The sequence below is a fragment of the Erinaceus europaeus genome, chromosome X, assembly GCF_950295315.1.
Source record: "Erinaceus europaeus chromosome X, mEriEur2.1, whole genome shotgun sequence".
Taxonomy (NCBI): domain Eukaryota; kingdom Metazoa; phylum Chordata; class Mammalia; order Eulipotyphla; family Erinaceidae; genus Erinaceus; species Erinaceus europaeus.
Genome location: NC_080185.1, coordinates 37,297,939 through 37,322,131, shown reverse-complemented (window position 1 = coordinate 37,322,131; position 24,193 = coordinate 37,297,939). Strand labels below are relative to the sequence as shown.

At 39.8% G+C, this 24,193-nt stretch overlaps 1 protein-coding gene and 1 pseudogene across 7 annotated transcripts in view; one reads left to right on the top strand and one right to left on the bottom strand.

The window, feature by feature from the left end:
- The first annotated feature begins 9,342 nt into the window (after positions 1 to 9,342).
- Positions 9,343 to 13,168, top strand: LOC103114591 (tyrosine-protein kinase Fer-like; annotated as a pseudogene).
- THOC2 (THO complex subunit 2) overlaps positions 10,525 to 24,193 on the bottom strand; it is a 127,899-nt gene continuing 114,230 nt past the window's right edge. For all 7 annotated transcript variants that reach the window (XM_060183231.1, XM_060183233.1, XM_016188638.2 and 4 more), the window contains one exon: positions 10,525 to 13,085. The gene's annotated coding sequence lies outside the window, so the exon portion shown is untranslated. The remainder of the gene's footprint in view (positions 13,086 to 24,193) is intronic.

The following is a 24,193-nucleotide window of genomic DNA, read 5'->3' as shown; positions in this document are numbered from 1 at the left end:
GAGAGCGTTCCAGAGTTCCAGAGTTCGAGAGTTGGAGAGTAGTAGAGTTCGAGAGTGCTTGGTGCCACCGCGGGGGAAAGAGGCAACAGAGTTCTGTTTGGTGATTAGTTTGGTTTAGTTTATGAATTGTTGTTCCTGAATAAAGAAATACAGCTTCCCTGCCCAGCCGTATGTCTCTGGTCGTCTCTGTTACCCACCCGTGAAGCTAGCCAGGCCAGCTGGAGCCTCCGAATTTTAACAACAAGGCCACAGCTGGACAACGCACTCCCAGAACGGCTAAGACAGTATAGATCTAAATTCGTGTTTAAAATGACATGTCTTCGTAACAAAAGTTTCTCTCCTTGTGTATTGAAGACCATGTGTATGTGTGTGTTTAAAGTTTGGTAACATTAACTTTAAGGTTAAAAGTGTAACTTTAAGGCTAAATTCTTACCAGGCAAAGTTAAATGAAAAAGGTTTTCAACATAATTCTCATAAAGATAAAATTAACTTAAATTTAAAGTCTGAGGTAAAAATTAGTAAACAATCAATATATTTTAACTAAGTTGGTCTAAACAAGACCTGCGCACACCTAGGGTGTGTCTCCATCTTGAATGGGTGTAACAAAAGGTTAAAAAGACATTGTTGATATGTAAAAGTCTCAGATTCCTTCTCAATTAGAAACGTTAGATTGTGCTATGGTTATGCTAATAACAAGTTTTGTTTCATAGTAAGTAAATTGCAGCTGTCAATTTCTCTACAAAAAAGAAGTTGGTCTAAACAAAACCTGCGCACACCTAGGGTGTGTCTCCATCTTAAATGGGTGTAACAAAAGGTTAAATAGACTTGTTGATATGTAAAACTCTCGATTACCTTCCCTATTAGAAATGGTAGATTACACAATGGCTATGGTAATGATACTCATGCCTGAGGTTTTCTTTCCTTAATTCTCATGTTTACCTTTTCACATTCTATTGTTTAAACTTTAACCAACCTTAAAATCATTCTAAAAAAGACTTCTAATTGTAATAGTTATCAATTGTGATAAACTTCTAACCTGCTACAAGTTTGTTTCATAGTAAGTAAATTGCAGCTGTCAAGTTCTCTACAGAAAAGCAGAATTCCGGCAGCGGACCTTCCTCATACAATGCTGCACCCCCTGGCATTCTTCTGTGGACATCTGCTTTCGACTGGCACTCCTATTGGACTCACTGGTCTCAAACACTGACTGCAGCCAGCTGCCTTTGGGACTCTAGGCCGTTCCCCACCCCCATGCTAAAAAAATGCCCGTCAAGGCAAGTACGCCCCCCAGAGGCAGGAAATGTTTTTTAAGCTGATAAAGTTTTGCCCACAGAGGCAAAAAATGGCCCCCTCAGGCCTTCCCTTGGCAGCACACTGGTTCTTGTTACTTGCTTACATGTTTCTCCATGTTTGTGCCAGTTTCTTTTTTGAAAATGCCTGTACGATATAGCTTTCTGTTCACCCCACACCCTTGATACTGTAGTCATTTAGTTAAAAAGAAAAGGGGGAATTGTTGTATGCTTTACATTGAGTTTGAGACTTCTTGGCGCCGCCATGTGAGAAGGATGCAGAAGAGTTCTGTTTGGTATTAGTTTGGGTTAGTTTATGAATTGTTGTTCATGAATAAAGAAACACAGCTTCCCAGCCCAGCCGCATGTCTCTGGTCGTCTCTGTTACCCGCCCATGAAGCCAGCCCGGATAAAACAACACTTCTCCAATAAATGTGTATGTCTGTGATGTAGGTCCTGGAGTGGTGGAACTGGAAATGTATCAGATGCTAACTTCCTGACCCCCCCCAAAAAAAAAGGAAGATTCTGTGCTCTAGCAGAAAGGGTCTAAATTCTAAGTTCAACATTCTCCCTCCCTCAGAGTCAATTACAGTTTAAATGAGACTTACTATAATCTCTATGTCATAGCAGAAATATATTGACTTCTTGAATGCTCAAGTCTTTCATGAAGTCTTTCCAGATCAACCCATTGAAAAGATAGCTTCCCAAATCACACCCCGTCTGAGGTCATTCTTACCCCAGTACTTACCATCATCTTAAAATATAACAGGATGCAGGGCCTGGTGGTGGTGCACCTGGTTAAGCACACACATTATAGTGCACAAAGACCCAGGTTCAAGCCCCTGGTCCCAACCTGAAGAGGGAAAGCTTCACAAGTGGTGAAGCAGTGCTCCAGGTGTTTCTCTCTTTCTGTCTCCCCCTCCCCACTTAATTTCTCTCTGTCTCTAATAAAAATAAATAGATAAATAAATAAATATTTTAAAAAATATAACAGGATCCCAGATGGATGTGGTATGAATACTTTACTCATTTTACATTTCTGGTTGTATCTTATAAATATAATCCATTGACTACATTATTGGTATCTTGTATTAAATTTCCTAGAAAGAACCAAGTGTCTACACAATGGTAACTGGTAGTGTTATATCCAATTAAAATTAATAAATGTTCTTTAAAGATGATGATATAATAAGTAATCACAGTATTAAGTTACACTACATACTGTATGAAATTAGTATCATAAAGACTTTGAATATAGTCAATTATCATTCTGGTTAAAATTTTGTGGCAACATCTATTAAAATTATTAGGTGGTTTTTGCTTTTTCTGTTATGGATGTGATATGTTATGTTTATTGACTCATTATGTTGAACAATCCTTGCATCCCTGGAACAAATTCCACTTGGCAGTGACGTGCAATCTTTGTAATATATTGCTGTATTCAGTTTGCTAGAATTCTTTCCCCTTTAATTGCCACCAGGGTTATCACTAGAAGTTTATGCCTGCACTACAAATCTACTGCTCCTAGTGGAAAATTTTTTTTGAGAGAGAGAGAGAGAAATTGAGAGAGAAGGGAGAAGAGACAGAAAAAGAGAAATACCTGTAATGCTGTTCCATCACTCTTTTTTTATGCATTTCTTTTTTTAATTTTTTATTTATAAAAAGAAAATATTGACAAAACCATGGGATAAGAGGGGTACACCTTCACACAATTCCCACTACCAGACCTCCATATACCATCCCCTCCACTGATAGCTTTCCTATTCTTTAACCCTCTGGGAGTATGGACCCAAGATCATTGTGGGATGCAGAAGGTTGAAGGTCTGACTTCTGTAATTGCTTCCCCGCCAAACATGGGCATTGACAGGTCGATCCATACTCCCAGCCTGTCTGTCTCTTTCCATAGTGGGGAAGGGCTCTGGGGAAGCAGAGCTCCTGCTGGGCTAGCGTGGGGGTGCCTCTTCCCCGGGCACGTATTCTCTGGGCTGGAGAGAACTCAATCAGAGCCAGCCTGGGCTGCTACTCACTCAGCAACACCAAATATGTGGCAAGACAATGCAATACCCTACCACATCCCCTTCTACCCCAACTGGTTGACAGAGTCACATCTGGGAGAAGCACACTTCGGAGAAGAAATCTTCCTGGAATAGGATGTGGCATAATAAGGGGAATAATATTCTTGATAGAAATGACTGAGAGGATGAATGTGAAAAACAACTCCAGAAACCACCCTGTGACAATCCTTCTTGTCAGAAATTGCCAAATAATATTTCCCAAACAAACCCAATGGAGATCTTATGATAGCATTACAAAAGGCTGAGCTGTTAGCTCCTTGGCCTACTCAAGCACCTAAACCTCAACCTTACAAGAATAAGAAAACTAATAACAGAAAGATAGTTCCCACAGCACAAGGACCCCCCCCCCCCCATAAATAGCTTACAAGTTTAATGGGAAACTCTGGTCTAAAGGGTTACAGAAAGTTCCCGGCCCTCCATTGCCCTATACAGGAGCATATGATGAGAAAGGCATTCATTGGGTAAATATTAATGAAGTAAGAACACTGTATTCAATTCAGCTAGGGTTCATGGAAAGATTGGCTAGACAAGGTTCACCTTGGTGTATACGCACTAAGGAACAAAAACAAGCTATAATTAAGCAGTTAAACCAGTATTAAAAAAATGTTGCCTGGAATGGGTACGTAGTAAGGAGGTTATAGAAAACATGCTCTGTTACAATATAATCTGTTTATCACTTTTCATTTTACTGTAACTCTTGTTGCAAACAGTTGTACTGCAAAGTATAAAAAAGGCTTGCTTGCTTGAATAAATCAAACCTCTGTGTCTTGTTTCATTCCTCTCTCTGCCGCTAGTCTGATACACCTTCAAAGACTCCTGACCCACAGCAGCTGGACTACAGCAATACCCTGTATTGATCAGAGAGCCACGGCTTTTAAAAGACAGACCTAGAAGTGGCAAGTCAGAAACGGAAATGGTGGAGAAAGGCAAAATGGAGCTGGAAAGGTAGGAACTTCCTTAGCAATTGTTGCAAGGGTATTAACTGGTAGGATTAATACTACCCTGGAGGCAAGAAGGGTCCTGAAGGTAGAAAGAAGATAGATCAAAGGAATGGAATGGGTGGGGATCTTTCAGGCAAAACAATGATTATGTAGATAGGACATAGTATCAGGAATGCAGGGTGCTTTGTGACGCTCCTCACAATTTCACAACAAAGCTCCAAGGCACATTGGTGGGGTTGTCTGTCTAGGGAAGTCTGGTCAGCATCCTGCCAGCATCTGGAACCTGGTGGCTGAAAAGAGAGTTAATATAAAAAGCCAAACAAATTGTTGAACCATCATGGACCTAAAGGCTGGGATAGTGCAGACGAAGTGTTGGGGGGGGGTCCTCCATTTTATAGATAACTAGTAGGCATATTTTAGTTATATTTCAAAGGGCCTGTAGCTATACTAGTGTTTTTGTTTGTTTGTTTGTTTGTGTTTTTCTTTTTTTGTTTTTTCCCTGAGCCTGAAATCTGATATGCAGGTGGATCCTAATTATTGTCTGGGGAGATGATGTCATGGCTGGGAAAAGGACCAGAAAGCTCAATCAGGGAAGAGAGTAGTTCCCTAATATGGGAAAGGGGTACAAATATCACTGTAAACCCCATCGATTTGATGTGATCTGGGGCCTATAATTAACTTAGGAGCCTGTGTGACCTCTACATCCCTCTAGATCTGAGCTCACATTCTGTGGTCATGAGTAGGAACATTCCATGGAATACTGCCCCAGTATTGACCCATCTTCCTCAGCGTAGCATAGAGTATGTTGTCCATTCTCTACCATTGTTGATCCAAGTTGAGGGCAAGGTCCTATCGGGGCCCACAAAGGGGTCTATTTTGTTGTTCCTGATAGAAATGACCGGTAACAACGGAGAGAGGGATTTATTTGAGTTCTAGGCCCATCAAGTTTGTTTGGGAATCTCAGTACTCCCTGCCCCACCACTTTCCCCCCTGCAGATGGGAACCAAGAGTTTGAACCTAGATCCTTGTGCATGGTAATGTGTGCACTCTACTGGGTGTTCCACAGCTGGACCTTAGTTTGCTAGAATTTTATTCATTAACTTGGCATTTAAGTTCACCAGGGATATCAGTGTACAGTTTTTCTTATCTTTCAATTATTTTTTCCTTTTGTTGCCCTTTTTATTGTTGTAGTTATTATTGTTGTTGTTATTGATGTCATCATTGTTAGATAGGACAGAGAGAAATGGAGAGAGGGGGAGAGAAAGATAGACACCTGCAGACCTGCTTCACCACCTGTGAAGCAACTCTCCTGCAGGTGGGGAGCCAGGGGCTGGAACGGGGATCCTTGTACTTCGTGTTCATGCCACATGCACTTAACCCACTGTTACCACTCGACCCCCCCACCCCGGTTTTATTTTCTATTGCATCTCTACCCACTTTTTAAAAAAGATTTTTTAATATTTACTTATTTTCCCTTTTGTTGCCCTTGTTGTTTTATTGTTGTAATTATTGTTATTGATATCATTGTTGGATAGGACAAAGAGAAATGGAGATAGGAGGGGAAGACAGAGAGGGGGGAGAAAGACATCTGCAGACCTGCTTCACCGCCTATGAAGCGACTCCTCTGCAGGTGGGGAGTCGGGGGCTCGAACCTGGATCCTTATGCTGGTCCTTGTGCTTTGTGCCACATGCGCTGAACCCACTGCGCTACTGCCCAACTCTTTCTACCCACTTTTGTTATTAGGATGATGTCAGTTTCCTAGAAAGTGTTAGAGAGCATTTTCATGCCCTCACTTTTTGGACAAGGCTGGACAAGATTCCACCTCCTTGAAAATGTTATAAAATTTATTGGTAAAACTGTCTGGTCCTGGACTTTTATAACTGGGAAAACTCAATTACTGCTTCAGTTTCTTCAATCATAATTGCTATATTCAAGTTTTCTGGTGCTTCTGCTTCAGTCTAGGGAGGTCATATGCTTCTAAAAATATTCATTTCTGATCCATTTGTATTGAGGAGCTGTCAGATTGGCTCAAGGAAGTGGCTTCTTAAATTGATCACATTCTTTGTATAAGCAAGGTCCAAGTTTGTTTCCCTGTACCACACCACTTACGAACCAGTGGTGTCCTGACCTCTCTCACTCCCTCTCTCTTTAAACAAAAAACAAGACAAAACAAAAATCTTTTCTTAAAACAAATACTATTTGATGATAAGCTGTATATTCAGAACAAGCCCTAAAAAAATACAACATTGTTTATGATGGATTTTCACCAGCTCTATCCAGTCTCCTAATGTTCTGTCTTACTTTGAAATTCTAATGCCACAAAATATACACTGTTCATTTTCAATGACTTCTGCTTATAGAATCCTTTTGTCATTTTAGAGAGGTTCAGAGACAGGAGTGCCCTCTGATATTTTCATCTTTCATTATTATGGACATTTTCTTAATATAGACAAAGTGACAGAATGGCATAATGCCTCCCAATCATCCTTTCTAGAAAAATTTGAGGGTGTGGGCGGTAGCCCACAGGGTTAAAGTGCACATAGTGCAGACGAACAGTGACTGGCTCAAGGATCCCGGTTCAAGCTCTCAGGTCCCCATCGAAGAGGGGTCGCTTCACAGGTGGTGAAGCAGGTCTGCAGGTGTCTATCTTTCCTCCTCTCTGTCTTCCCCTCCTCTCTCAATTTCTACCTGTCCAAACATATCCATCTCTTCTAGGTTCTCCAGCCAGGTCAGATATAGCTGTTCATAGAAGGCTTGAATGAGACATTTGATTTCGTTAGTATTTTTTGTGATAGCTCCATTATCATTGGTAATACCATTTACTTGAATTTTCTCTTTTTTTTCGTGTGAGTCTGACTAAGGGTTTGTCAGTTTTATTTACCCTTTCAAAAAACCAGTTCTAATTTTCATTGATCTTTTGATTTTTTTTTTTGCTTTGTTGTTTTTGATGACATTCTTCTCTTCCTTCCTCCCTCCTTTCTCTCTCATTTAAAAAATTCCTACCAGGGTTATTGCTGGGGCTTAGTGCCTGCACAACAAATCCACCACTCCCAGAGGCTTTTTTATATAGAGAGAGAAATTGAGAAGGCCCGGGGAAACAGAGAGACTTGCAGTACTGCTTCACCGCTTGTGAAGCTCCTCCCCACACGTGGACACAGGGGGCTTGAACCCAGATCTTTGCATGTTCTACTGTGTATATTCAGCCAGGTGGACCACTGCTTGGCCTCCAGCATTTATTTATGTTCTAGTCTTTATTGTTATACTTCTACTTGTTTGGGCTTCATTTGCTCTTTGTTTTCTAGAATTTTCAGGTATGAGGTCAATTGAGATTTTTGTTTCCTGATGTATAACTGTACAGCTATGAATTTTTCTATTACTGCTTTAGCTGTCTCCTGTAAAATTTGGTATCTTGTGTGTCCAATTTCATTTGTTTCCAGAATTTTTAAATTTCTTCTTTGACCAAATAATTATTAAGAATGCTGTTGAGTCTCCATATTTTGGGCGATGACTTTTTTGGTGGATGTTATTAGTTTGATTCCACTGTGGCCTAAGAAGATGCTTGGAACTATTTAAATGTTCCTTAACATTTGATATTGATGCTGTCTTTATGACTTAGTATAGTCTATCCTTGAGACTGTTCAATGTGGATTTAAGGTGTACTCTTGGTATATTATTGGTATCTTAGAAAGCACCAATCAAGTGTCTAGTAGTTTCACTCTACTTATTCATTCCATCAGTTTATTTGGAAGCGTGGGGTGTTAAAATCTCATACTTTGTTTTTACCATTTTTTTAAAAAAAATTTTTCTTTATAAAAAGGAAACACTGACAACACCATAGGATAAAAGGAGTATAATTCCACAGCTCCCACCACCAGAACTTCATATCCCATCCCCTCCCCTGATGGCTTTTCTATTCTTTATCCTTCTGGGAATATGGACCCAAGGTCATTGTGGGGTGCAGAAGGTGAAAGGTCTGGCTTCTGTTATTGCTTCCCCACTGAACATGGGCGTTAACTGGTCGATCCATACTTCCAGCCTGCCTCTCTCTCCGTGGTAGAGCAGAGCTCTGGGGAAGCTCCAGAACACATTGGTGAGGTCATCTGCCCAGGGAAGTCCAGCTGGCATCATAGTAGCCTCTGGAACCTGGTGGCTGAAAAAATAGTTAACATATAAAGCCAAACAAATTGTTAACTAATCATGAACCTAAAGGTTGAAATATTGCAGATGGAGATTTGGGGTCTCCAGTTTGGAAATAGCTAATAGGTCTATTTTAGGTATATTCCAAAAAGCCCATGACTTTACTAGTTTTTGCTTGAGCCTGACATCTGATATGCAGGTGGACACAAGTTATTGTCTAGGGAGATAATATCATGGCTGGAAAAAGGGCTAGAAAGCTGGATCAGGGAAGAGAGTAGCTCCCAAATATGGGGAAAGTGTATTAATATTGTTGACTGTAATCCCCATCGATTTGATCTGGGGCCCATATTCAGCATAGGAGCTTATGCATTGCTATCAATGTATATCCTCAGTTATGAGTACATATTTTAATGCCCCTTTATTTGATTATTTAGATCCTCTTGGTAACTGCTCCCCTGAGCATTAAATAATATTCAACTTTTATTACTTTATTCATCTGAAAGTCTACTGTCAGATATAAGTATGACTGTCCCTTTTGTGTGTGTGTGATCCCCTAGCTTGTATGATTTCTATTGTTCACTTTGACTATTTTTGTCCTGCCAAATAAAGCGAGATTCTTGCTTTTTATTCTCAACTGTTGTAGTTAATGTCATCGTTGTTGGATAGAACAGAGAGAAATGGAGAGAGGAGGGGAAGACAGAGAGGGGGAGAGAGACACCTGCAGACCTGCTTCACCACTTGTGAAGCGACTCCCTTGCAGGTGGTGAGCTGGGGGCTCGAACCAGGATCTTTACACAGGTCCCTGCGCTTTGCATCATGTGTGCTTAACCCAAGGAGCTACTGCCCAACTCCCGAGACTTCTATTTTCTATTCAAACTAAAAATCATGCAATCTTCAAAATGTGGGTGCAACGTGAGAGAAGTCTTGATCCATTTCATGATTCTGAGGTGAGCCAGTTCTTTCTCAGTGTCAAAGTCATCTCAATGATGTATTGTTTTTTACACCAGAAACATCACATATGCTCAAGTCACTGAATGAATGAATCACTTTTCCAAAAATATGACAGTTCAAGAGGTAGAATTTAATGCATGAGGTCCCGAGTTCAACCCCTGGCTTCACATATGCCAGTGTAAATGCTCTTATCTCATAAATAATACTTTCAGCATTTCCCAGTCATAAAAAAAAGTACAAACAGAAGGACCCGAGTTCGAGTTCCTGCTTCCCACCTGCGGGGGGAGGGGGGAGCAGCATTTCAAGAGAAGTGAAGCAATCTGCAGATGTCTCTTTCCCTGTCCCCTCTCAATTTTTGCTCTATAAAAAAAAGTCAAAGCTTCCACATTGAAATCTCAGGTATGAAATCCTGAGCTCAATCTTTGTCGTTGCATGAGCCAGAATGGTGCTCTAGTTCTGTCATTAATAATCTTCTACTATACATATTTAATGTGCATAGGTATTATTAGTTCCAAGGAAAGAATTGGAGTAAATGTGTCTGCATTTCTTTCAGTAACTGTCTACCCCAGGTGTAGAGATGAACAAATATATTTTTTTCACATTATTGCATGACATATCATTTGAAAACCTTATAGCCATTTACTTAAAAAATGAAACTAGGAACCCTTTTGAATGGATTAGCTTTGCTAAGTTATTTTAGATAAGCAACAATATACACAATGATATACAATAATTTGAGAAAACTATTGTTTATTTAGAAAAAAATGTTACACTAGTAGAATTCAGTAAAAAAAAAAAAAACTTTAAAAATGTCACTGTGTAATTTTTCCAGATGAAAGTTTTCAGACAAAAGTTCAGCAATACAAAGCTCTTGTAGCTGTAGAATTAAATCAAGTATCTTTTGATACCCCTCTTCTAGATGTCAAACAATTACAAGAAAAAAATGGCAAGGGACAAGGGAAAGCATAGCTTTTTCTTTTTAAACAAGTTTTAATGTTGTACATGTACTATTATATAAAATGATTCCTAAGCATTGCATAAGACAATGTTCCCATTTTGATTCAGTGACTAGTGTTAAAAACAGGTCAAATAATAAGTTAAAACTGAGTTTTTAAATGAGGTAATTCAAAGTAGTTCAATAATTGTTTATTTTCAGTTTCAAACAATAAAAAGGAGGCATTTCAGATTGAAAAGACCCAAACTCAGGCATTATTTAGTTTACCTAGTTAAATTCTGTACACATGTATTCTTATTTGTTGGGAATTGTATGCAGCACACTGTGCTAAAAATCAGACAGTTGACACTTTCAGCCATGTACTGAAAATAAACATGTAAAAACTAAGCAAAAGTTTGCACAATTCAAAAATTTAACTTTTCAGCATGAAACAATAAAGTAGATAAATGAATAATTTAAGAAGATACAAATGGCCCTCTTCATAATTCTTGGCAATCTACTTGGGAAAATAAATTTCTGGTCACAGCTGAACAATTTCATTCCAATCTCACCTGAAAGAAACAAAGTGACAATATTGATAGATAAGGGCGGGGGCAGATAGCATAATGGTTATGCAAAGAGACTCTTATGCCTGAGGCTCCAAGGTCCCAGGTTCAATCCCCCACACCACCATAAGCCAGAGCTGATCAGTGCTCTGGTAAGGGGAGGGAAGGGGAGGGGAGGGGAGGAGAGGAGAGGGGAGGGGAGGGGAGGGGAGGGGAGGGGAGGGAAGGGGAGGGGAGGGGAGGGGAGGGGAGGGAAGGGGAGGAGAAAAAAGAGGGCAGATGAGAGGCAGAGGAAGAAAAAAACAAAGGGAGAGAGGGATGGAGGTGGGGGGGGGAGAAAACTGAAGAAATATTACTGAGTTCTTTCAATAACAAAGATTTAATTAAGTCCCTAGGTAAGGATGAAATACTTGTGTACTTGTTGTCCACCCTTAGAAACTTATTAAAGATAGGCACACTGTAATATTTTGTTCTTAAAAGGAACATTTTATAAGAAAGGGAAGGGGTGGAAGCAGGAAGAAAAATGAAACAGAAGCAAGCAAAACATTCCACAGGGACAAGCAATAGCATATCAAAAACAAACAGAAAACATAGCAATGAAAAGGAATCCATTTTACATGATCAACAACAACAAAAAATGACATCACATTTCTCACAAGGACACAATTTTAATAGTGACTTATATTAAGATGCAATGTCTACTAAATTATAAAAATTGCTTAAAAAATATATTGACTTAATTATACTTATTTCCTTTCCTTTATGTATTGATATTTTTCAAATACTGCATATTGAAATAATTTCAAAACATGATCATTACAACATGTGGCAAATAACTTTATCTGCCTAACATTGTTCTCAAATTTTAAACTAATGCTTAATGCATTAAACTTTATTGATGAAAATACTACATTCACATATTTCATAAAACCAGAGCTAGAAGGGTCTTAGAAAATAATCATACTTGCATGAAATGCTGACAAATAATTTACATAATATTTCTATACAGCAGTCTTTTCACACACACCATCAATAATCTTGACTTTACCAATTATAAGTGGATATACTAATGTTGAACTTGCAATATTAATACTTAAAAAGTCATTACTCCTGTCCATCACTGGTGAATGGATAAACAAAATATGGTACACATTCATACAATGAAATATTATTTAGTTATAAAAAAGAAATGAAATTCTGGTACATGTTATAACATAGATGAATCTTGAAAACATGATGTTAAATAAAAGAATCCAGACAAAAAAGTCACATATTGCATGATTCCATTTTTATGAAATGTTCAAAAGTAGGCAAATTCATAGTGAGAAAATACATCAATTATTTCCAGGGACTGGGAGGAAAATTGGGAGTGACTGCTAAAAGGTGTGGAATATCTTTTGGGGGTGATGGAAATGGTCCAGAATTAGATATTGGGGCTGGTGGCTATACAGCACAGCATATTAAAATCACTCTAAAATGCTAACTTTCATGTTATGTTAATTTTCTCATATTTTTTTAAGTGCAAAAAAAAGTCAAAGTTCCAATGAAGATCATCATGGTATAAGTACAGTCATAAGTAGATTAAGAGATGAGTTTTCAATTATGAAGTCTTCATATTACGCTAACTACTGGGCATGGGAAATTTTGATGATATACTTAAGGACACATTAAGGATAAAACTACCACTGCTGTTAAAACACATGAAGATGATCTTTCCCAGGAACTGAAATAAAAAAGTTTACAAGAAGCCAAAATCCTCAAGCAATGCAATCATCCCAATACAGTCCAATTAATATAAGTTCAAAAACAAATATGGCCGTATCTACATCTTTAAGGAATTGCTTCCAGGAGGCCATTTCCTCTCCTTTCTGAGAAAGAAGGATGAACTAAAACTAAGTGGAATTTTCATTAGCTGCTGCTTCTGGATGGCGTATCTCATGTAAAAATTGTACACACAGGGGCCTTGTTGCAAGAAATTGCCTGGAGGTGAAAATAATGTTCTGAAAATCAGTGACTTTGGAATGTCTCATCAAGAGGATGGTGGTGTGTATTCATCTTCTGACTTAAAGCAGATTCCCATTAAATGGACAGCACCAGAAGCTCTTGATTACGGGAGATATCATTCTGAGAGTGACGCATGGAGCTTTGGCATCCTCCGAGAGACCTTCAGCTTAGGGGGTCTTTCCATACCCTGTAATGACAAATCAGCAAGCAGAAGAGCAAGTGGGAAGAGGATACCAGATGTCAATTTATGAGCCTAGAACATATTTATAAAATAATGCTGAAGGTTTAGATTTACAAAAACTACTACCCCACGTTCAATGAACTTCAGAAAGAGCTGGCTGCCATCAAGAAAATCAGACTGATGAAAACAGTGCTGAACTCTGCCTTCAGAACTCTTATCTTCCAGCAGAGTATTTCCTTCTCATTAACAATGAGTTTATACCATGTAACCTGGAGCAGTCTTAATTTTTATAGGCTATTTTTATAAAAGATGTGGTACTTTAACCACTGCAAATAAGGAAGCATGTTTTTTTTAATGTAAGGCATGACACAGATACATCCCCCTCCCCCCCACAACCAGGACTACTGATGTTTCCTCAAATGGTTTCTTCTTGAGTCTAAGTTCAGAGCCTGATAGCCTTCATCCTAGATACCCTCTACTGAGACTATAAATTGGTAACACCATGTTTGTAGGACACATGCCAAAAAACGGTAGCTTTCTATACTCTACCACTGAGACTGCATTTGTAAAGGTTACTCAATCTCTACTGGAAATTATCTAGACTGTGTTTCTCTTTTCAATTTTTTTTTGGGGGGGCACACTACTAAGCCATGCTGTATTAGTAAAGTTGTTTCCCTATGTTCCTCCTTGCTACCCCGCTTTATCAGGACATCAGAAAACTATACATAAATGCTTCCACAGAGAACCTTCTTTAGTTGAGGCAGCTGATTTTTAAATGGTGCTATTTTATAGATAAATGTGACAGTAAAACCAAGTTTAAAAATCAGTGTGCTCTGGAGGACTTGTTACAATCATAAAGAAAAAAAAAAACAACCATAGTATCAGCCATCTTGTTGTAGATATGCTTTTAATAAACAGAAACACACTCTAATCCCACCTCCCCCAAGAAAAAAATAAGAAATGCTTGAAATGAATTTCCTCAGAAAAAGATTCCTCTTGGTGGAAACACTTATTTTTTTAAAGAGAAACTTAAAAATAGAGGAGAACCAAATTATAAATTAATAGAATATTTTTGGCTAAGGGTCTATACCTCAAAGGAGAAGTTATTTAGCTCATTTTTAAAACCCCGATAAGGATGTCAGAATTTCATGATTCTAATGCTGTCTCACCCCTCATATATGTATTACACACACACAGAGAGAAAAGCATAAATAAAGTTCATAAATACAGTTCCTTAGATGTTCCTGGTAGGTAAAATCTAATGAAGAATTAAAACTGAAATTCTGCTGAACTGAACTGTAGCTAATCATAGCCAAAGAAATTGAAACAGTTATTAAAAACCTTCTCAAGAATAAATGTCCTGGACCAGGTGGTTTTACAAATGAATTCTATAAAACCTTTAAGGAAGAATTAATATTTCCACTTTTTAAAACTCTTCCAAAAGATTGAAGACACAGGAATACTCCCTTCCAGCTTCTATGAAGCCAACATCACTCTGATACCAAAAGCAGACAGGGATTCAACAAAAAAAGAAAACTACAGACTACTATCTCTGATGAACATAGATGCTAAAATACTGAATAAAACTTTAGCCAACCAGATACAGCAGTTTATCAAAAAGATTGTTCATCATGACCAAGTTGGGTTCATCCCTGGGATGCAAGACTGGTTTAATGTACATAAATCAATCAACGTGATCCACATCAATGAAAGACCAAACACCACATGGTTATATCAATAGATGCAGAGAAAGCCTTCGACAAAATACAACATCCCTCTATGATCAAAAACTCTACAAAAAGTGGGAATAGATGGAAAATTCCTCAAGATAATAGAGTCCATATATAACAAACCTACAGCCAACCTCATACTCAATGGTGAAAAACTGGAAGCATTTCCCCTCAGGTCAGATAATAGACAGGGCTACCCACTATCACCATTACTGTTCAACATAGTGTTGGAAGTTCTTGCCATAGCAATCAGGCAGGAGCAAAGAATTAAAGGGATACATATTGGAAGAGAAGAATTCAAACTCTCCCTATTTGCAGATGACATGATAGTATACATAGAAAAACCTACAAAATCCAGTAGGAACCTTCTGGATATTATCAGGCAATATAGTAAGGTGTCAGGCTACAAAATTAATATTCAAAAGTCAGTGGCATTCCTCTATGCAAACAGTAAGGTAGCAGAAGAAGAAATCCCGAAATCTGTCCCTTTTACTATAGCAACAACAAATAAATATCTAAGAATAAATCTTTCTTATTATCTTTCTCTCTGCCCAATAAATAACTCAAAAGACAAATCCCATTCTCACCAAATGTTTGCTGCCTATGAATATCACACAGTGCATGGAATTCACACCCAAGTATACAGAAAAATGGAGAAAAAATAGTCTAACTTTTCAGTCTTCTATAAAAACCATTGGACATATTTAATAACTACATACAAATCAAAATTAAAGCATAAAATATGTGCTCAAAAACATCTTGTAGGTGCCAGGAGATTACCATGTGCAAGGACATGGGTTCAAGTCTCTAGCTCCCTCATGGGAACACCATGAAAATGTGATATTTCATGAATGGGAGTGGTGATGTGGTGAACCTCTACATTCTCTGTCTCTCCTTTCTTATCTCTTACTGGCTATCTGAAAAAGAAAAAAACAGACTCTACCAGGAGCTGTGGAATTGTACAGGCATGAAGCCCCAATAACATCCTGGTGGCAAGTAAATAAAGTAGAAAATAAAAATAAACTAAATACATTGCAGCACACAAAAGCAGCAATTTCATATATATATATATAATATCAAATGTTATAAACTGAACCTTCTATAGGACAAGTCAATGCTATTTCTCAATAACCCCAAGGAAATAGACTCAATGTTTATTTTTAATTTATTTCATCTATTCATTTCTTGGATAGAGACAGGGAAAAACTGAGAGGGAAGGTGGAGGAGAATGAAACACACCTGCTGCATTGCTTCACTACTCATGAAGCAGTTGCCCTGCAGGTGGGGGCTGGGGGACTTGAACTCAGGTCCCTGCAGAGTATAATATATTGGCTTAACCAGGTGTGCCACCACCTGGCCCCTTATATACTTATGAAGTATATACTTATATACTTATGAAATACTTTCATCAAGAACACAATATAAAAGGATATAAGTACTTAAGAATCAGTGACCAAGTAGGGCACCAAAGTAAAAACCCTGTGGTGAGGGGGAGGATGGACATGCGGCTTCCTGGGCCAGTGGGGGGATGGGGGTGGGGGTGGGTGGGATGGAACACATCTTTTGGTGGTGGGAATGGTGTTTATGTAGACACCTATTAAATTGTAGTCATATAAATCACTATTTAATTAATATGAGAGGGGGGAAACTGATTGTATGTCTAACAAAGGAACTTTTCAAAGTTAACCCAATTACCAAATAATGTGATGTTAACAATAACTATCCATTGTCTTCTTGAACCCTAAACTTCCCCCAGTCCTGGGACCTTAGGGTAGGGCCCATTTTCCCGTATGCTTCTCCCAATTCTTATCAAATAGTATTGCATATGCTGATCGCAACCTAATCAACACAACGAGTGCCACCCCAGCATGCTTCACTTCAGACTGTGTCCAGAGACTTCAGGTGTGGAACAACAACCCTTCAGCTTCATCAATTGGGTAAGACCTTTCCTTTCATAGTATTCTCTAACTCTATCCCAGGTGGTTCACTTCCTAACAAAGTCCCAAAACCTAGATGTAGACCAGGTTCTGTGAGAGAGAGCATATGTCCACACATATCCATAAACCAGGGCAAATATATACCTGAAAGTAGAAGTACACTAGAGTTTGCAGTGAGTACCCCCCAACACTTTATCTTCACTATTCCATCCTTTGGGTCCATGATTCTTCAACAATTTGTTTGGCTTTGTATGTTAACTCTCTTTTCAGTCACCAGGTTCCAGATGCCATCAGGATGCCGGCCAGGCTTCCCAGGACTGAAGACCCCACCAATGTGCCCTGGAGTTCTGCTTCCCCAGAGATCCACCCTACTAGGGAAAGAGAGAGGCAGACTGGGAGTATGGACCGACCAGTCAACGTCCATGTTCAGCAGGGAAGTAATTACAGAAGCCAGACCTTCCACCTTCTGCAATCCACAATGACCCTGGGTCCATGCTCCCAGAGGGATAGAGAATGGGAAAGCTAGTGGGGAGGGGACGGGATACAGAGATTGGGTGGCAAGAATTGTGTGGAGTTGTATCCCCCCATCCTATGATTTTGTTAATGTCTCCTTAAAAAAAAAAGTTAATATGGTTCTAAGAAAAAAAAAATCAGTGACAATACCCAGAACTATGGACAGCTATTATTGAAAAAGGGGGAGTCAGGCAGTAGCGCAGGGGGTGAAGCACACGTGGCACAAAGCGCAAGGATCCCAGTTCCAGCCCCCGGCTCCCCACTTGCAGGGGAGTCGCTTCACAGGAGGTGAAGCTGGTCTGCAAGTGTCTATCTCTCTCTCCCCCTCTTCTCTCCATTTCTCTCTGTCCTATCTAAGAACGACATCAATAACAACAACAATAATAACTACAACAACAATAAAAAACAACAAAGGCAACAAAAGGGAAAATAAATATAAAAAATAATTCAAAAAAAGGGACCCAAAGCATCAAATGGAGAAAGGAGAGTCTCTTCAACTAACAGTGCTGGGAAAATAGCATTGAAATGAGATAAATGAAACTATATAACCACACGTAAAAGTCAACTCCAAATGGATAGAAGACATCAGACCAGAAACCATCAAGAAAACACTGGTGGAACACTAGGGGTCTTTGCTCATAAGTGACATTGAAAAATCAAGTCCAACAACAAGGAAAGCAAAAGCAAAAATAAACCAAAGGGACTACATTTAAATGAAAAGCATAGTCAAAGGAAACATCACTAAAAAAACAAACAAACAAAAAAGATACACTACTGAATGAAAGAAGGGCTAATAAACAAAACATACAAAAAAGGTTATAAAACAACAACCATCACCCAAATGAAGAGACCCCTCACAGAATGGAAGAAGATCTTCACATTTCATACATCAGACAAGAGACTAATAACCAAAATATATAAATAACTCACCAAACATGGCAATAAAAAAAGCAAATGACCACCAGCTGGGGCCCTAGTTGGGGCCCGAAGGGAGGCTGGATAACATACTCAATGTTCCAACTAAGGAAGATGGGTCCTAAAATTGGGGCAGCTTGTAACGTTCCTATTCATGACCCCAGAATGTGAGCTCAGATCTACAGGGATGCAGAGGTCACATAGGCTCCTAAGCTGAATATGGGCCCCAGATCAGATCAAATCGATGGGAGTTCACAGGCAACAATATTTATACACCTCTTCCTTATTTGGGAGCTACTCTCTTCCCTGATCCAGTTTTCTGGGCCTTTTCCCAGCCTTGACATCATCTCCCCAGACAATAACTTGGATCCACCTGCATATCAGATGTCAGGCTCAGGAAAAAAAAAAAAAAAAAAAACTAGTATAGTCATGGGCTCTTTGGAATACACCTAAAATAGGCCTACTAACTATCTACAAAAAAGAGACACCCCCCCACACACACTCTCTCTCTTCATCTGGACTGTTTCAGCCTTTAAGTTCATGATTAATCAACAATTTGTTTGGTTCTATATGCTGCTAACTTTTTTTTTCAGCCACCAGGGTCCAGATGCTACCATGATGCCAAACAGATTTCCCTGAGCAGACAACTCAACCAATCTGTCCTGGAGCTCCACTTCCCCAGAGCCCAGCCCCATTAGAGGGAGGGAGAAAGAGAGAGGAGAGGAGAAGAGAGAGAGGGGAGGGGAGGGGAGGGGAGGGGAGGGGAGGGGAGGGGAGGGGAGGGGAGGGGAGGGGAGGGGAGGGGAGAGGAGAGGAGAGGAGAGGAGAGGAGAGGAGAGGAGAGGAGAGGAGAGGAGAGGAGAGGAGAGGAGAGGAGAGGAGAGGAGAGGAGAGGAGAGGAGAGGAGGAGGAGAGGGACAGAGAGAGAGAGAGAGAGAAGCTGGGAGTATGGATCAACCTGCCAACACCCATGTTCAATGGGGAAGCAACTGCAAAAGTCAGACCTTCCACCTTCTGAACCCCATAATGGCCCTGGATCCATATTCCCAGAGGGATAAAGAATAGGAAAGCGATCAAGGGAGGGGACGGGATACAGAGTTCTGGTGGTGGGAATTGTGTGGAGTTATACCCCTCTTATCCTATGGCTTTTGTCAGTGTTTCCTATTTATTATTTATTCATTTAACTTTGTTGCCCTTGTTTTATTGTTGTAGTTGGTTGTCATTGTTGGATAGGACAGAGAGAAATGGAGATAGGAGGGGAAGACAGAGAGGGGGGAGAAAGACAGATATTTGCAGACCTGCTTCACCGCTTGTGAAGTGACTCCCCTGCAGATGGAGAGCCAAGGGCTTGAACCAGGATCCTTAAGATGGGCTCTTGTGCTTTGCGCCACTTGCGCTTAACCCACTGCACTACCACCTGCCCCCCAGTGTTTCCCTTTTTTAAATAGGAATTTTTTAAAAAAAGAAGCAAATGACCAAATCCAAAAATGGGCAGAGGATATGAACAGAATATTCACTACAGAAGAGATACAAAAGTCCAACAAACACATGAAAAATTGCTCCAGGTCACTGATTGTCAAAGAAATTGTCAAAGAAAGACAACAATGAGATACCACCTCAACCCTGTGAGAATATCATACCTCAAAAAGGAAAGCAGCAACAAATGCTGGAGAGGTTGTGTGGACAAAGGAACCCTTCTGCACTGCTGGTGAGAATGTAAATTGGTCCAGCCTCTGTGGAGAGCAGCCTGGAAAACCCTCACAAGGCTAGACATGGACCTTCCATATGACCCAGTAATTCCTCTCCTAAGGATATATCCTAAGGATTCCATAACACCCAACCAAAAAGATATGTGTACACTTATGTTGATAGCAGCAGCTTGTAATAGCCCAAACATGGAAGCAAGCCAAGTGCCCAACAACAGATGAGTGGCTGAGAAAGTTGTAGTTTATTTACACAATGGGATACTATGCAGTTATTAAGAATCATGAGCCTATCTTCTCTGATCCATCTTGGATGGAGCTAGAAGGAATTATGTTAAGTGAGATAAGTCAGAAAGACAAAGTTGAGTATAGGATGATATCACTCATAAACAGAAGTTGTGAAAGAAGAACAGAAAGGGAAACTCAAAGAAGAATCTGACTGAGTTTGTAGTATCGCACCAAAGTAAAAAAAAAAAAAAAAATCTCTGGGGAGTCGGGCGGTAGTGCAGCGGGTTAAGCGCACATGGCGCAAAGTGCAAGGACTGGCATAAGGATCCCGGTTCAAGTCCCCGGCTCCCCACCTGCAGGGGAGTCGCTTCACAGGCGGTGAAGCAGGACTGTCTTTCTCTCCCCCTCTCTGTCTTCCCATCCTCTCTGCATTTCTCTCTGTCCTACCCAACAATGACAACATCAATAACAATAATAACTATAACAATAAAAAAAACAAGGGCAACAAAAGGGAATAATAAAAAAAAAATCTCTGGATGGGGGGAGACACATACCTTTCATGGCAGGAATGGTGTCAATATATACTCTATTAACTTACAATCTCACAAACCACTATTTAATCAATATGAGAGGGGGAAAACAGATTGACTGTCTCCTACTTTTTGATGCACAGACCATAGCTATGAGTATATATGCCTTCAATCTAAGCACTTAAGAATTCAAATTGGTAATCTGATTGAATTTTAACAGTGGGATCAAACTGTTAATACATCTCTAATAATGGCTTGTTTTTTGTAATATTAAATCACCTAAAAGCTTAGACCAGGGAGAACAGAAGCAACTGGTGGTGTTCCTTTATAAGATACAGCTATATGTAAATAACATTAAAGGACATAATTTGTGGTGCGGTCTTGTATGCTACAGTAAATCCTAACAATGGGATTTTTCAAAGTTAACCCAACTTCCAAGTAATTTGGTTATAACAATAACTATCTATTGCAGTCTTAAATCCTAAGACAACAGGAACCCTCCCCACACTATAAAACCCATTATTTCTCCCAGTCCTGGAACCTCTAGACCTCTAGGGTGTGGCTTACTTTCCTGCATGCTTCTCTCAATTGATACTACATTTGCTGATCTCAACCTAATCAATGCAACCAGTACCACCTCAGCATATTTCACTTCGGACTGTGTCCAGAGACGTCAGGCATGGAATTTCAACCCTCCAGCTTCATTACTCTGATGACACCTTTTCTAGCTCAAGGACTCCTTAATTCCATTTCAGGTGGTGCAATTCCTAACAAAGCCTCAAAACCTAGATATAGACCAGGGCCCATGAGATAGGGCATATGTATATATGTATCCATAAATTAGGGGAAAATATATACCATAAATCAAAAGTGATGGTAAAAAAAAACCTATCAGAAATAAAGCATTCAACAAAAACAAACAACAAAATGCAAAAGTGCACAATAGTGCGCAGTGATTTAATAAATGACCAAGCAAGTAGAAACACCTAAAAAGACACCATAAAGTACCTAATTGAATAGTTTCTACTAAGACCTAGATACCCATCTCACCTACCTTCTGTTTCATTTCCCTCAATCACTTTAAGGCTAACCTAGTCATATAAAGTAAGGACTACAAAAGCTGAATAAGGGCAAAAGAATGGCATACTTCAATGACAGCTCTTCGGTCACACCAGGTACCCCATCACCCAGAACCTTTGTCATGGAGTCCTGGGATTCCCACACAGGTATAATGGGCCTAGACCTTTAACAGATCCCTCTCTCCACCATCACTGGTCATCTCCATCAGGAACAATACAATGGACCCCTCTGTGGGCCCCTACAGGACCTTGCCCTCAGTGTGGAACAATGATAAGGACTATTACATTCTCCAAAGGGAGGTTGGGCCAACATACTATACCACTTGAGGAAAGTGGGTCCTGAAATTAGAGAAACCTGGAATGTTCCTAGCCATGACCACAGAATGTAAACTCAGACCTACAGGGATGCAAAGGTTACATAGACTTCTGTGCTAAATATGGACCCCAGATCAAATTGATGGGGTTTATATGGAGTTTATAGTTAACAATATTTATATACTTTCCCATATTAGGGAGCTACTCTCTGCCCTGACCCAGCTTCCTAGTCCTATTTCCAACTATGACACCATCTTCCCAGACAATACTTTAGGTCCACCTACACGTTAGCTGTCAGACTCAGGCAAAAACTAGTAAAGTTATACCTAAAATATACCTAAAATAAACCTACTAGCTTTTTACAAAAGGAGACCCCCAAATCTCAACTGCTCTATTCTTACATTTAGATTCCCAATTATTAAACAATTTGTTCTGCTTCATATCTTAATGTTCTTTCATTCAGCCAGCAAGTTACAGATGCTACCATGACTCCAGCCTGACTTCCCTGGGCAGAAAAACTCAGCAATGTGTCCTGGAGCCCTGCCTCCAAAGCCCTGTCCCACTAGGGAAAGAGAGAGACAGGCAGGGTACATGGATCGCTCTGCCAACGTCCATATTCAGCAGAGGAGAAATTACAGAAGCCAGACCTTCCACTTTCTGCACTCCATAATGACCCTGGGTCCATACTCCCAGAGGGTTAAAGAACAGGAAAGCTTTCAGGGGAGGGAATGGGATAAGGAGTTCCGGTGGTGTGAATTGTGTGAAATTGTACCCTTCCTATTCTATGGTCTTGTCAATATTTCCATTTTATAAATAAATAAAAACTGTATTATATATATTAACAATAAAAAATAAATAATCAGGACGAGGTGATGGCGCACCTGGTTGAGCACACGTTACAATGTGCAAAGAAGCGGGTTCAGGCCCCCAATCCCAACCTGCAGGGGGAAACTTTTCAAGTGATGAGGCAATGCTGCAGGTGTCTCTCTGTCTCTCCCTCTCTATCACCCCCTTCCCTCTAGATTTCTGGTTGTCTCTATCCAATAAATAAAATAAAGATTGAATAAATAAATAAATAACCCAGCCCTACTCAAAAATGGAGAGAGAACATGGACAGAATTTTCACCAAAGAAGAGATCCAGAGTCAACAGACATGAAAAAAATGTTCAGTCACTGACTTATAAAAGAAATGCAAATAATGGCAGTAATGAGATAACACTTCACATCTGTGAGAATGTCGTATCAGAAAGGACAGAAACAAATGCAGGAGAAGATGTGAGAATAAGGGAATCCTTGGTACACTGCTGGTGGGAATATAAATTAGTTCAACCCCTGTGGAAAACAGTCTAGAGAGTTCCTCAGAACACTAGAAGTGGACCTACCCTATGACTTGACAATTCCTCTATTAGAGATCTACACAAAGAATGCAGAAATGCCTATAAAAAATGATACACGTACACCCATGTCCACTGCACCACTATGTGGAAAGTTCAAACTTAAAAAGTACAGACTCCGGAGTAGGACTATAGCACTGCGGGTTAACCACACATGCCAGTTCGAGCACACAGCTCCCCACCAGCAGGGGGGTCGCTTCATAAGCGGTGAAGCAGGTCTGCAGGTGTCTAACTTTCCCTCCCCATCTCTGTCTTCCCCTCCTTTCTCCATTTCTCTCTGTCCTATCTGGCAACAACATCAATAACAACAATAATAACCACAAGAATGATAAAAACAGGGGCAACAAAAAAAGGAAAATAAGTATTTTTCTTTAAATAAAGTCTAGGGGGAATCAGGTGGTACTACAGTGGGTTGAGCGGACGTGGCTCAAAGCGCAAGGACCGGCATAAGAATCCTAGTTCGCGCCCCCAGTTCCCCACCTGCAGAGGAGTCGCTTCACAGGTGGTGAAGCAAGTCTGCAGATGTCTCTCTTTCTCTCTCATTCTGTCTTCGCTTCCTCTCTCTCCTATCCAACAACGACATCAATAACAACAATAATAACTACAATAATAAAACAACAAGGTCAACAAAAGGAAATAAATAAAATATTTTAAAAAATAAAATAAATCCCAATCCTTCCTCTCCACTATTCCAAGCTTTGGGTCCATGATTGCTCAACAATTTGTTTGGCTTTGTACGTTAACTGTCTTTTCAGTCACCAGGTTCCAGA